This window comes from Amblyomma maculatum, chromosome 11, assembly GCF_055883805.1.
Source record: "Amblyomma maculatum isolate TAMU_Amacu chromosome 11, ASM5588380v1, whole genome shotgun sequence".
NCBI classification, from domain to species: Eukaryota; Metazoa; Arthropoda; class Arachnida; order Ixodida; family Ixodidae; genus Amblyomma; species Amblyomma maculatum.
This window is the reverse complement of record NC_139354.1, coordinates 41,813,661-41,829,258: the sequence shown is the minus strand read 5'-3', so window position 1 is coordinate 41,829,258 and position 15,598 is coordinate 41,813,661. Positions and strand designations below refer to the sequence as shown.

General features: G+C 41.8%; 1 protein-coding gene and 1 long non-coding RNA gene across 3 annotated transcripts in view; one reads left to right on the top strand and one right to left on the bottom strand.

Annotated features, from left to right (window-relative positions):
- Nucleotides 1–15,598, bottom strand: part of LOC146173632 (dicarboxylate carrier UCP2-like) — a 143,832-nt gene that overhangs the window by 42,625 nt on the left and 85,609 nt on the right. The window lies entirely within an intron of this gene.
- Nucleotides 5,689–13,921, top strand: LOC146173635 (uncharacterized). The gene is made up of 4 exons (XR_014702222.1): nucleotides 5,689–5,823; nucleotides 7,594–7,751; nucleotides 10,236–10,334; nucleotides 13,824–13,921. It is a non-coding gene; the product is annotated as an uncharacterized LOC146173635 (long non-coding RNA).

The window sequence follows — 15,598 nt, the reverse complement described above, 5'->3', positions numbered from 1 at the left end:
CACCCTGCTAAATTTCGGACACCGGGATTGCAGTCGCTGTAAATAAATAAATAAATAACATATTTCCTTTCCTGCAACGGATGCAGCTAGGCTGACGATAGCGATAACGACAATAGCTTGAAAAGGAAAGCATGCCATATGCAACGCCCCAAAATCTTGACTTGAAGACTGCTAGGAACACGACTTAAATGGTGAGAAAAATTTATAGGGAGTGAGTGAGGAATAGGTTGAAAGGCAGGATGCGTAAGATCTCCTGGAACCTGATGTTATCGGTTGCCTATATGCATGCATACTTCTGAGAGAAAATGTATCATACAGTAACATTCCTCATAGTTTTTGGCAGCTTGCGTACTCTTGTTTGCTTTTCACGGAGTATCGTACTATCGAGTGTGTCGACGTCGGAAGCGTGGCCCACTCAGAGTCGGAATAATCCCGGGGGTGTCTTATCAACGCGGGCAGCGACCGGTCCTCGAACACAGACCTCTATCGCCGGGTCGCGTGCGGACACGGCGTACGTGCCTGAGGTAAGAGATAAGAGGCTGTTTATTATCTCTCTCAGTGCATGAAGACGCGGCTCGCAAACAGCTTTGACTTAGCGGCTTAGATGCGTGTTTCGAGTGGTTTGTGTCACGCGTCTCCACCTGACCTACCTGAGTCCGACACCGTGTTCGACGCGCCTTTCAACTGTTTACGCTTCTAACTCAAAACACATCCACCGCGTGATTTTTCGAGCACATGCAGATTGCGCCCGTCTGCGTGCCTCAGTCCTGAAAAAGCTATTCAAGCGGCGTTTTAAGGCGAAATCCATTAATGACTCATGCTGTCATGGACAAAATGTGTCCCGCATTTGCGGCGGCTCTTATTGGCCGAGGCGGGATGTCGCCATAGATGTCTCGACCAATCACAGAGCACCACCACAGTATGTGCAAATGCGTGTCTTATATAGCCATATGGCAATCAATGATGAATTACTAATTAATGATTATTCAAATTATCAATTACTAATGAACAATGCTTTACCCAATCAGTTAATTATTTACCTACTAAATAATAATTATTTATATGAGAAATTAATTAATAGCTAATTAGTGCTAGTTGCGTAGCAAAATGTGCACTCAGGCTTTCGCCTTTCACTACTTTAGTCGCTAAAGCCCCTCGTAATTTTTCTTTTAAGTTAATCAGGAGAGTGGAGATAGTTGTTGGACTTAAGATAAACGGCATGTTGCGTCTGATTTGGTGAAAGCAATACTGTGTCTTCTTTTAGAGCATTTGGTGTAAGCCGCCAAAGCACCAGTGATAATATCTATTCGTATTCTATACAGCACTCAGCAGAACAGCTAAAGGCTTCTTCCAAACGTTTTTAACTATGACCCTCCAGAATCGCTTCTGAGCTGGACCGTGGAAAAGAACGTCAAGTATAGGAGATAACGCAATATAGATGTCAATACTGTGAAAAAATATAGTGAATTTTTAAAGATTCTTCTGTGACAATGATAGGAGGAAGATATGTTCGTTAGTTCATTCTTGTACACAGTTTTTCTATTATCTTCACAGAACAGCTGTAGGATGAGCCTCGTGGCAAAGCTTCCTCGACCTCGTTTCTTTTGGCGTTTTACGAGTCACAATGCTTCAAGGAACAAGGAGGTATACTCTTTATCGCAGTTTTGTTATTATCAAGGAAACAATCAGAAAAGTCCTTTTGTCAAAACACTGACTTGCAGACAGAAGCTCCCCTCAACGCTTATTAGGTTATTCTTAATATTGTGTACTCATATTCCTTACCTTGTTCTACCCAGTTAGCTTCGTTACACGACACAATACAATCAAGCTATTATTACTACAAGTTGAGAATATCGCTCAATAGAGAAAATATGAGGCTCGTGAAGCTGAACTCTTAAACAGCGGCGGTAGCTTCGTATGCTATTTAAGAAGAAAAAAAGAACGACCGACGCATCAGCCCACAAGTCAATGCGAACATGATTTGTAAAAGTCAGGCTGTAAAAAATCAGGAAAAGACAGCACATCTGTTCTTTCCTTTATATCATTCATATATGCCCTGATATGTTCATAAATGTCACGTTATTATATATATCCATATATGTCATTATATGCCTTCACTGACATCTCCATTCTTTTCGTGCTCCTTGTTTTCCACAGTTTTCAACAAACTCCACCGCACGAATATATTGATCGATGCTGCAGAAAGCCACGCAGAATAAGAATAAAAAGCTGGTTTACTAGATTATATTTGTTCAAAGAAGATTACATGCTGCCCTTATTTAGCAACGCCAACAAGAGTAGGGATTAAATTCGAGAGGAGGCTGTGCCGAGTGGAGAATTGACTTCAACTTTGTGGCACTTAAGAAGTGACTTCGAGCTCAAGGAAATAAATCACCTATAATTTTTGTACACGAATGTTAACAGTCCCGTCATGCTTGCTGATAACAGAGTGCTTTAGTACTTCGAAAAACAGCGCACCCTTAAGACGTGAACAGCGAAAAATAGGAGGACCCATTCTCATTATAACGGCACTTTATCGCAGTTAGTTTTCATCGTTTAATTACATATTCTTATTTGTTACTCTTTTACTGTCTATTGGGGTCATCCTTTTATTCGCACTTCCATATTTTTGTTTGTCCCCAGGTGCATCATAGTAATCTCTTGTATGTTTTTTTTTTTTTTCATTTTTGTTATCTTAATGTGGCGCGTAAACCTAGCAGCTAACCCCCATGCTTTCCCGCCCACTTCAATATATATATATGAAGGAAAAAATCCAACAGTCGGCGAGGCTAAGGAAAGCATTCGGGATAGTACTTAGTTTTTTTTTATATATATATATATATTTTGCTTGGATAATCACAGAAATTAGTAATGTAATCTGTTTAGGGGAAAGATAATTAAACACAACGTATAAGAAAAAACAACGTGCTGATGGTGGGAACCGAACCCACGGCCTCCGAATATCGCGTCCGGTGCTCTTCCAACTGAGCTACATCGACCGCTGTCCCCCCTGCTACTTTCTTGGGTATTAATGTTGTCTGAATACGAACCTTGAGAGTGTTCACCAGCGCCACCCTCAACCATAGCGGCGGACGTGGAACGTCCTGTGTTACTGCCAGCGTCACGTAGAAGGTGATCAAGAGCGAGGGTAAAAGCTGTGCTAGAACCCTCTTACGCTACCTATGGCTTCAAGACTGCCAGAACTGAGACCCCCGTAAGCTACAAGCAGATAAATGAAGGGGAAATGGGGGTGCTCATTATAATACATGAAGGAAAGAAGCCAACAGTCGGCGAAGCCAAGGAAAGCATTGGGGTTGAACTTTATGCCATTTTTTTTAATTTTTTACTTGGATAATCACAGAAATTAGTAATGTAATATATATATATATATATATATATATATATATATATATATATATATATATATATATAATTTAAAGAAGCGAACAGTCTACGGGCCCCACCGGGGTGGCGCAGTGGTTAGGGCGCTCGACTACTGTTCCCAAGGGAGCGGGATCGCATCCCGGCCTCGGCGGCTGCGTTTCGATGAGGGCGAAACGAAGTGGCATCCGTGCGCTGTGCGATGTCAATGCACGTTAAAGAAACCAAGGTGGTCGAAATTTCTGGCGTCCTCCACTACGGCGTCTCTCATAGCCTCAGTCGTTTTGGGACGTTAAACCCCACAAACCAAACCAACCAGTTAGGTTGTTGTTTTTTATGATTATACTGTTGGAGTTGACAGGAATGAGTCTTATGGTGGTTATCGGGATAAAGAACATTAAATGCAAAGCGGAAGAAAAATACAACGCGCCGATGGTGTATATATATATATATATATATATATATATATATATATATATATATATATATATATATATATATATATATATATATATTGTGTCACTCTGAACCAGTTGAAGTCGGCGCTGTGTCTTCATATATATTTCACTGTTCACGTCTTAATTGTGCACTGCTTTTGCAAATATGAATTACCTGCTAGCCCGTTTTACGCTCTTTGCTTTAGTACTTCGTCACCATATGGCATGGCATTTATTCAACCGGTGTCTGATAAGGCATCGCGAACGTACAGTAGGGGTTTTGCCGCACAGGCGATGGGAAGTTCGACAAGCGCTTTGCAGGGCCTCTCATCGGCTTGCTCCTGAGCCGGCATTTCACCGTGCGCTGTAGTATACCTGTCGAACGGGTGTAGCGGGACGCCTGACGCAAAACGTTATCTCGTTGCGTAAGGCATCCGTGCCCCGGCTAGAAACATTGGCACCTGCCCAAATTGCGGCGACGGGAACACCTCTACGGTGCCACTCAGTTCATTTCACATGCACTGTAAGCTCCGTCCTTTGGCTGCAAATTACGTAGGTCGTCCTTGGCGGAGGTACGTATACGATGACACTCCCAGCAAGCTTTAGCTACAAAATCTCTATGGTACGGGGTAGAGGTACAGAGCGAGTGAGTGTGCAGTGATCAGCATTAGAAATCTGTATCGCCCGAAAAGCGTACCTTTGTCATCAGTGATATTCGCTCATCGAACGATCCTGAAACTTTGTTAAGGAGTCCTTGAGACACGTTTTTCCTCGCGTTTCCAGTGTCATGTACACATTGAATGTGATGTGATGCAAATAAACTTGAATTCAATTCAACTGCTGAAACAAGAAAAGACGGCTTGAATGAAGCAAATTTCCTCCCTGGTAGTGGTGGTAAAAACGTTGATTAAAAATAGAGGGTTACATAGAGGTTGCTCCAAGGCCAGGCTTGGTGACCTTCCCCTTACAAACAATAGGTGGAGTCCCTAGTACGGGACCCCAGTGGCTCCCGCTGCCACCATTGCTAGTTTGACCGCGCCTTTTGGACTTTCAGGTTGGAGCAGGCGAGTAGGGTTACCTCCCACTCCTCCCGGGTTGGGGTTTGGGTTGGGTGTAAGATCAGGGCTGGAGAGGAACGCCCACACCGCGTGGAAGAGGTCCGAGGACATTTCCCCAAAGTGCAGGCACTCCCAGGAGAAGGCAATGTCAAAGTGTTTCAGCGACGCCTGCACACCGTGGTGTTCGTAAGGAAGGGAAGAAACACGCGTTCTTCCGCTCTCGTTAATCCTTTACACAGGTGGGAGTAAAGGTTGTATCTGTTTTGATACAGTTATCTGCCTGAAAGTGTAGGCCAGTGTGCATTCCTCTTCTGAGGAGGAGGAGGGGATTTGCGTTTCCTCCATTTTCACTGCTCTTTTATGTTTTCGTTGATAATTAATGATTATCACCAACGCAAATGGGCGGTAACTACCTTAATTAGGATCGACCTGAATACCGTCATTGGGGAAGGAATGAAAGCAAGGGTAAAGGAAGGAGCGAGCAAGACGCGCTGCCAGGCCGCTCGTAGAGAAACGTATATCACTGTAAAAAATATTCGTCACTTTGACGGCCTCCCTCTACTCAGTTTTGATGGAGCGCTGACGCCAAAAGAATAAACTGCCGCCGAGGAGTCAAATAGCGGGAGAGAGCGAAGGGACCAGGAGTCCTAAAAAACAAACACAATGCGCGCAGATCGTTCGCCGCCGTTTGGGTTACGTCACACAACCCGTGATCCGCATTTGGCCTATCGCAATGTTTTGTTCGGCGTCGGGCGAGACCCAGCGTGCCGCTGCGTTGACTGCGTGCGAGGTCGACGTCTCCTGCACCGGTTTCGTCGGCTTCTCGTGTTCTTTCTTCCTTTGTGTGTGTTGCGCCATTTTGTATTGCACTTTGCAAAAGGACGGCGTGGTTCGGAGTCAGCCCCGCACACGAAGCTGCAGTCTCCGACCAAGTCCGCCTGATTACGGTAAGTGTACTGCGTGTTTTTTATTTACTTGAGGACTTTGTGGAGCTTGTGGTGTAGGATACAAGCGCGTGCGCCGAGCTTATGCGAAACATGCATCTGAAGGCAACCGGCGTGCGCTCGTATTGTGCTCCACATAACGACAGAAGGCTGTCCGCTAGCATTCGTTAAGGGAAAGTTGTAGGCGCGATATATTTGTATAGAGAACGTGAATTTTTCACGGGTATTTGTGCAAAGTGTGTCCATGGTTTGGTTTGTGCGGCTTAACGTCACAAATTGAAAGGTTACGTATAAGAGGTGATTAGGAAGGAGTTGCTGTGGAGATGGGGTTGTTGAATATATGTGATAATGGCGCGGCTCACGGTCAGGGTGCTCACGGCGCGATGTGCAAGTAATTTTTAAAGCGCGCATGGACCGCACGTTGGGCGTGATACAGGTGCACAAGTTAAATGGTACGTTGTTCTCGGTAATTGAAGAGCAGCAGTCAGAGAGGGCTCGCGTGTTCAAAAACACGAAACCCAGCAGCGGGTTGAAATATTGTGATGTTGACCGGAGTGATGTCACGAGGCTCATATTTTCAACGTGTGCATTCGCCTATTAAAAGCACAAGACAACGCTGGCTGTTTTTTTTTTTTATGTAATTCTGTTTTCATTATATCAAAATGCACGGATCAATTTTGAGTGTTTCGCTACTTTTGGTGACCGCAGACATTGAAAGAATTAACATTCGATGCCTGGAGAGCTGCCGTCTGTTTGAAGATCGTTTTATCTCTCTTTGACGCCTAGCCGCCAGGGCAGGGTATGTGGCGTGCGCGGAAAATTTGGAAGATGGCGTCTTGCTGGCGCTCATAGTCGATTTGCTCAAGCGGCGGGACCTAGCGCCCGCCTGAACACCTGCGTCCTTCGGCGCTGCTCTTGGGAGCTATCATATAACTCGTCGCTGCGGGCCACAGTGCGGCCATGGTGCCCCAGCATGTCTTTCGTCTACCGCGTGACCACCTGCAGTCCGCAGAGAAGGGTGTTTGATAACAATACCTTCTGTCTCTTTTTGCTTTTTGCTGGGACGATGTTCGCTGAAAGCCTCAGCCAGCTCTTCTCTGTACTTAAGTAGGCGAACGTACGCGCGGAAAAAACCGCGTGTCAAGCGTTACACGACTCCAGTCAACATCACAGTAGAGCAGCCCGCTGCTTCGTTTTGCCCAGAGAGCCGTCTGCGTGGCAGCCCCGCCACCATGGTCGCATGCGCAGAGAAAGGTGTTTGATAACAAGATTTTGTCTTTCTTCGGCCGCAGGGGCATCTTCTCTTGAGCCAAAACAAAGTCAAATATAGTATGAGTTCGCAGTGCTATTACTTTTAAATAATTTTGTTTCTAGAATTAGAAGATATTGTAAACATTTTTTTTAATTAGATGGGCAAAGTTGTAGCTGTAATCCTTATGGTCTGTCAGTAGTCATTTTCCAATCGAGTCTATTTTGTGTACATATATTATTATATTTTCTTGTTAATAGATAGCCTCATTTTGTAGAGGCAGTGCTCTTGCTAGAAAAACTTCTTCTAAATCAAGAAAGGCGGGTTGAACCATGCTGAGAGTTTTTGCTCATCTTACAACTGGACAGTTTATATTAATATAGAAACAATAGTCCTGTATGTTATTATTCTTGAGATTCATTTCATATTTGTCTGTGTACTTATGCAAAGTATGTTGCAAATCATAATTGTTTTGTGTACCCATGATGAAGTTTTATGTGAAGTAATGTGGTTTTCACATGCAGGCTCAGACATGGGGGACGAGTTGTGCTGGCAGTAGATGAAGAAGAGTGCTTTAGCATTGCAAGCACGGAGAAAGCAATGGCACTACTACTTGGAGCGTTCTTCGTGTTCAATATCTCCTATCCACCTGGCGCCCTCTTACTATGGTGTTTCTGCAGAGGTAAATGAGTTTCAAATGATAGAAAAAAATCTTTTCATCAGGTGTTGTAATTTCTGTACTGGTTACATATTTAAGACATAAGTGTTACTATAAGGATAAAGCCCTTTAGTTGCTAGGAAATAAATAGAATTTCATCTCTAGTTTTTGAGCAATTTAATCATTGCTGAGGCTTTTTATATATTGGGTTCCATAGAACAACTTGCACAATTGATATTTTTTATTTTGATGACTAGGAAAGGTGAATAAACACTCTACACTTGGATCAACCATGCCATCATGAAACTGTTTGATGGCAATTGCTGAAGGGACTTGTAGAGCAACTGCTGGTTCATTCTTTAGTTGTGCCTGACTATCATGCGTAAAAAAATTACTTAGCAGGTATTTAGCATGGCAAGATGGCAGTCTTAATTAATTTACACTAGTAAATATCATGCATATTAGTTTTGCATTTTACATCATGTGCCTAATACATTTCTGACTTGCGTAAAAATTTCTGAAAATGTACTGTTGCACTTAATATGCACTACAACGCACAAGATGCAGTAGGAGCTATGTTCTTGGCACACACTGACTATAGCCTTGCTCACAATTCATTAATTCAGTTGAAGAAATGGATAACAGAGTTCATTTATTATTTTTACAAGGTGCATGCTCTCCCTAAATGCTCACTAATTTATGGTTGCATGGATGCCAGAATTGATTCACTCGTGATGCGTTGCAACTCGTATTGAGCATGACAGTACATTCTATTTACTTTGTTGAATAGGAAGCAACCAATTTGTTAATGAGATCTAATAGCCTCCTTTACTGAACTCTAGGTGATGTCCATGTAACTACCTGAAGGGTTTGAGTTCGCGTCCTGTGTTTTGGGCTGATATTTAAGGCTTTCACGGTAATAATGTGAAAATGTTGTTTCATTGCTGTCGCTCATCGTCATATGTAGAGGCTGCTTCGATTTATTTAGCTGCATCTCGAAGTAAGTTAAGTCTTTTGCCTTAACTGCAACCTACTACTATTGAAGATTACCCTCTTTTCCTCTTGAAGCATGTATAGTAGGAAATGATTCTGTATAGTTGAGCATATTAAGAGTGTGAACATGCATTCTGCCATCAGGACGTCCCAAACATGTTTCTCTTCACCACTTCAGCATACTCAGCCTCAAAGAAGATTATGCACTATAAACATTCAAGGCATTCTAGACAACTATATGCCAAAATATATGAGTCACATTATATATGACATAGAAATGAATTTTGAGTATGTCAAGAATGATTTTCCTTGCCCCCTCCTTTCTAATTACTCTTGCTTCGTTAGTGTTGCAAAAATGAAATAATTGTTAAACCTAGCTTGCCATTATTTTGCAGGTATATCATGGGCACATCTTCCATATATTGTTATAAACTGAAGCAAATTCCCATAATTTTTTTTCACCTTTCCCACGATTTTTTAGTAGCCTGTATCTATGCGTAATCAAAACATTAAACACTATGCTGCTCAACAAAAATATTGATTTATTTATACCACGCATTACTTTTGATTAGGATAGCACATGTTACCTCAAATATCTCCATCACTGGCCTTGGTAGAACGAGAGAAAGAAGAGGGTTTGGACGGTATGATGGATAACTCAACAAGGGTAAAGGGGGTACGCCTCAGTTCGCTGGTAGAGCCAACGTTTCCACAAGTGGACTTGTCTTCATCTAAGAACAAGGGTAAAGGGGGCAGAACTTAGTTCGCAGGTAGAGCCAACATTTCAAAAAGTGGACTTGTCTTCGTCTAAGACCAGACGAAGACAAGTCCACTTGTCGCCCTTTACCCTTGTTCAGTGCTCCATCATACCGTGTAAACCATCTTCTTCCTCTCGTTCTACAAAGGCCGGTGATGGAGATATTTGAGGTAACGTGCTATCCTAATCAAAAGTAATGCGTGGTATAAATAAATCAATATTTTTGTTGAGCATTATAGTGTTTAATATTCGATTATGCATAGATACAGGCTACTAAAAAGTCGTGGGAAAGGTGAAAAAAAAATTATGGGAATTTGCCTCAGTTTATAAGAATATATGGAAGATGTGCCCATGATATAACTGCAAAATAATGTCAAGCTAGGTTTAACAATTATTTCATTTTTGCGACACTAACGAAGCAAAGTAATTAGAAAGGAGGCACGGAAAATTTTTCTTGACATACTCAAAATTCATTCCCATGCCATATTTCCATGTCATGCCAGACAAAGACAAGTCTACTTATCGAAACATTGGCTCGACTTGCGAACTGAGGCGTGCCCTCTTTATCCTAGTTCAGTGCTACTTCATACCATCACTGGCCTTGCCATTTTTAGACAAATTATTGAGTATATGCTGGAACTACTCCCTGCATATCTTTACTTTCTTGTTTCTCCCACCCCTCTGCTTTTTAATGAACCATTGTTAGCAGCGTCGCTCACCAAATCAATCTAATTTATTTTACTATTCATATTTTACAGGTACTTTGGAAAAATAAACCTTTTCAAGGGCCGAGGAAAAGGGCCAGCCAGCGGTATTTCACCGAGGTCGTTGAGCCTGCTGCGGGTGTTTTTACACTGGTGAGTTGACCTTTGAATTGATCACTGTCACTGTTATGTGGCTTGTGCTACTGTGATAGCTTATAGCAGTGTCGAGTTAATGCACATCTACACAATGCATTAGGATTTCCTTCACTCCTCTTAGTTCAAGGAACCTCATTCCTACATGAAAGGCTTTTTAAAGAAAGTGTTGTTCAGTGTGACTTGATTGATGCACCGTTAGACATGAAAGGCTAAGTTGCAAATTGTGTAGTGCATTAAGATAGAATTCATTTGTATTATAAATTCGTCTGAGAATAAGGCGAGGAAATATTCGGCGGCAGCTGGTAGTTGCTGTGGTAGTTAAAGTAAATGGCAAAAAACCCTTTACTGTGATTATTTCTTGCAGCTCCAAAATTTTGAATATCTGTAGTTGCTGAGATTTGAAGCAGGCAATGTGCAAAACGACCAACTATGTAGCAGTCAAAGGCGAAATTTCTGACCTGTGAGTTTTCCGATTCTCGATTATTTCGACATTTTCATGGAACCACAGCAGTAGTCATAGAACCAACGTTCTAAGTTTTTCAAACCTTTTATATTCGCCGCAATGCTGCTGCAAAGAGCCGAACCACTATATAATATGCAGAGTGGAAAGTCAATAATTCAGAATTCAAGGGGGCCGAAAATGTGATCACACAGAAAATTTAATCCAGAAAAGAGCCTAATAAAAGCAAGTCTATTATCATCAGTGGGTTCATTCAGTACATACGAATGGCTGCAAGTTCTTACTGTTCTGAGATATCGTCCACTGCCAAAGCTTGCACTGCTCAAAGTTCGCAGAGCTCACATGTGCTTGCTTTTTTCGCAAACACAACAATCTTGATCAATTCATCATTAAGAGATGAGGTAAATGCTTAGAATCGTTGAATAACCCTATGAAACTGGCAAGAACTGCCAAGAACATACAGCATCACAGTACTTTCACCTAATGAACGCTCTGAATATTATTCAAAACCATGCGCCAAGGACAATTTTTTTCCATTTAATCTAGTGTTCTGCTTTTGCACACATTCTTAAAAATGTTCAAGAAATAATTCAGAATTGTGAGTGCCTTCGCACACATTTCTGCAGTGCAACGCAGTAGCAGTGGTGGCTTTTCACAGCTATATAACTGCCATGTTTTGAAAGTGGTTAGCCACATGAGCTACAAGACTATGCAGGGAAGTGTCCCACAAAATGTGGTCGTTCAGTGAGCTCAAAGAAAAAATATGTAGCGCAAAAAGACATGGACACAAGTAGGAGAGACATGCAGTGCAAGAAATGTTTATTTTAGTAAAGAAGTGTTATTATACCTTCATATCACAGTGGACCATCAGGCATGCACTAGCAAAGCGTATCTGACAGATACACAAGTTCCCTTGACAACAGTGCGACCGATGGGTTGCTTGCATAATTTTCTTTCGAAAGGGACGATCCACTGGGCTTCAATTATTTCACGTACTAACCTGTTTTTATGCACTTTTAAAATCACACGTTTTCTGAGATGGGGAATGCATTCACACACATGGAATTGGGTCGATAAACCTTTCCCGCACATGCTCTTAATGCCCAGCCCATGGTCCCAAAGCTTATCACTCAAGCATCTGCCCACTTGTGCTACATATTGTTTGCCACAGCCCATAGGAGATATAAGTTGGATAGACAACATTTTCAGTGCAATAAATGGATTTTTCTTCAAGCCTCATTGTGCAGCTAACTGCCTTATTGAGTTTTGAAAACGTTTTCGAGCACAGATGACTCAACTTATAAGGAGCCGAAAAATAGAACTCTGCCACTGTGTTGCTGGGCTCAAAAGAAAATAGCGCAGTGATCTAGCAGCAGAGCGGGTTTTTCGGCTCCTAACAAGTTGAGTCGTCTGTGCACAAAAACTTTTTCAGAGCTCAATAAGCCGGTTGGCTGCTGCACAAGGAAGCTTGGGGAAAATTTTGTTTATTGCTCCGAGAATGTTCCCTACCAAATTCTTCTCCCATGTGGCAAACAATATGTAGGAGAAATGGGCAGATGCCTGAATGATAAGCATCGGGACCATGGGCTGGATGTAGAAGAGCATGTGCGGGAAAAGTTTGCCGACTCACTGCCATGTGTGTGAATGCATTTACCATCTCAGAAAGCTTGTGGTTTTAAAAGTGCATAAAAACAGGTTAACACGTAAATTAATTGAAGCCCAGTGATTGTCCCTTTTCAAAGACAATTATGCAAGCAGCCCTTTGGTCGCACTTTGTCGAGGGAACTTGTGTATCTGTCAGAAATACTTTGCTAGTGCATGCCTGATGGCCCACTGTAATATGAAGGCATAAAAACCTTTCTTTACTAAAATAAACATTTGTTGGAAGTTCGCACTGTGTGTCTTGACTGTGTGTCCATCTCTTTTTCTGCTATGCTTCTTTCCTTTTATACCATGAACCAACAAGCCCAAGCATCTACCCTTGAGTAAACTCACAGTGGCAGGTTTAATTTGAGTCTAAACTTCGTCTAAGCCCATGTTTGCCCTAGGCTTGCAGAACCACTACAGCCATTGTCATCGATTACTGCTTGTCGTCTATGTAAACAATGTGCTGAGACAGTCAAGCATCAGAACGGAAACAAAACTGCGAATCTCTTGCTCCACCATGTTGGCAATTGGAAGTTTATGTAAAGTCATGTTTTGTACAAAACTTGATTTTTCTAACCTTCCTGCAGCCCTAGTGAATCTGAAAAATTTGTTGTCGGTCTTGTGGCGGTTGCAAATGTGCCTTGCGGGAGGGACAATTTTGTTTCTCGAAGCTGGCCAGTTAAGTGAGATGGTACTGATGCATTCAACTAAGACTGTGCCTAAATTGCAGCATATGAAGTGCCCCATAAGGGAAAGTTTGACCTCGAGTAATTTTAAGCGTTTCTGTTCTTTAACTGAAAGAATCAGGCAAAGGAAAAAAAGTGACCAATATAGTTGCCTTCACATGGGAAACATAAAAGTAATTGCATGAATATAATCTCAATGGCTTAGAGATGAAATGGTAATGAAGTGAGAAAATGAAGCCATTCCTTCCGACAGCATGAAATGTTTACCTGAACTACGGTACTATAAAGAATTTGACTGTCATCTCAATTTTTGTGGTTCATCTCTGTTCAAATTGTTTATTTTCTAAGGCTTTGGGAAATAACAGCTGGGATAAGTGGACTTGGAAACTGGAATATCGGGCTATCTTGACAAAATCACAATCTCTCGCAGAATCAGGGAAGAGGCTGGACAAAATGACTCAAAGTTCATAAATACGAATTGGACAGATTTCTGTTGTCTCACTTTATAGAAATTATTGGAATGCAATGATGGTAACAGAAGTTGCCCACGTGTTGAATGTTTGTATTTTTTATATCCGAAGTTAGTTTCAGCATATGTTGGATGCTTTTCTTATGGCCCCATATTGTTTTATTTAAATACCCTTAATATGATCATGTATATAATATGAGTATACGTCATATTCTGTTTTCTAGATACACCATGCATGATTTTGGGAAGAATCTGCGAGCAGCAAGCTGCAAGTTCAAAGTGTATTTTTACATTACATTTTAGTGCATTTATAACAATAAAGGTTGTTTTGAAACGCTAATTTTGGTGTCTTCTTTAAAGATATTCTGCGAGTCAGTCTGCAGCTTGACAGCAGCAGGAGTGGAAGTCCTTGATTAAAAATAAAAAAGAACAGATCCAAATGACAAAGAGAAGCAGTTGAACTTTGCTCTTGAGGCTCGATTTCAGAGCGGCACAAAGTTTAACTTAAATTTTGCTCAGCTTCTTACAACCGAGGCTTTAGGAAATTCTAAATAAATGTGTTTTAGATTCAAATAGCTGAAATGATATTGACGGATTCTTATAGGTTTATATTGATGGCTTAAATATGCTTTATGTTGAACGATAAAAAATGTTGAACTGATGCTGTACTGCACAAAAAAGTGCTTAATGTCATTGGACCGTGAAGTGAAAACATGTCAAGTTGTCATATTGACGCTTTAAATGTATTTCAAACTGACACAGCAACCGTCAATATGACGGCACATTGTACAATGGCACATTGATGACTCCGTTGTATTCCTGGTTCACAAGCAGTACGTCAAAATGATTAACAACACCATCATGTGCAATGACAGCCAGCCATCATACTGACGGCATAAGTGTATTATACCAAATAATGAAATGAACCGTCATTTGAGAATGACGATCAACTGTCATATTTACAACTTAAGTACATTATATCGAAATGAAGAAATGCACAGTCATTTAGAAATGATGGTCAATTGTCATATTGACGGTTTAAATGTATTCCAGTTTGACAAGTAAACATCAAAATGACTAAAAGCACCGTAAGTTGAAATCACGGATAATGCTTGGAAATAGAGCTGCCAAGAATTTTCCGTCATTCTGACCAATTTTTTTTTTTACAGTGTAAGTATATATGTTTCTCTATGGGGCACTGTAGTTGACAGCATCGAATTATTTTGATTAGTGAGACTTTTTATGCTTCGCCTCCGCCGGAATGCGGTCGTCGTGGCCGTTGTTCAATCCGATTCATTGCAATATTGGGTAAATCTTTTCTGAGTAAAGCTCGGTTTTACCTGGTTCTCGCATTCTTCTCTGATTTGTCTGAAATCGCGTCAAGCTCGTTCTTTCTACAGAACTGTGCGCCTTCATTGCTCGTTTTGCTCCACAGTCTTGTATGTTTGCATCCACGTACACTACAATGGACCCTTGAGGCAGGTGATCGTCTTGCTCTTCAAATCTCTTGCGAAGCGACGATGCCGAGTTGGCAGTCGTTGGTCTGCGATTATCAGTTGGCTTTTTGTCGCGTGACTGTACAAACTTCCAGAAAGGGAGAAGGGGCGCAGATGGCTTAAGAAAAGTGTGTGAAGTTGCATAGGCACTCAGTGCTTGCGTGGAATGTGATAGGATGGCCTTAAGTCTGCGAGCATCATGGCGCTGCTGCACCACCTCATCGATAGTGTCGAGCTGCGCATTGTCCTGTAACGCTATTGATCGGTGTAATTCGTGGAAGACATGTAATGGTCCCCATAGCTTCTCGGTTCACGGCTTGAAGGCGATTTTATTATGCTCTTGTAAGATGCTGGAACTGGGCTCGATAACAATACGTGGCCGCAGAACCGCCCTCGCCAACTGGCGTGTAACAGACGAGCCAGTGCCACTTGTTTTAGGATCGATTCTTCTAATCAAACCCATAGCCTGAATAGCTTGCTTTTATTACCTAAGAAAGCGAAGC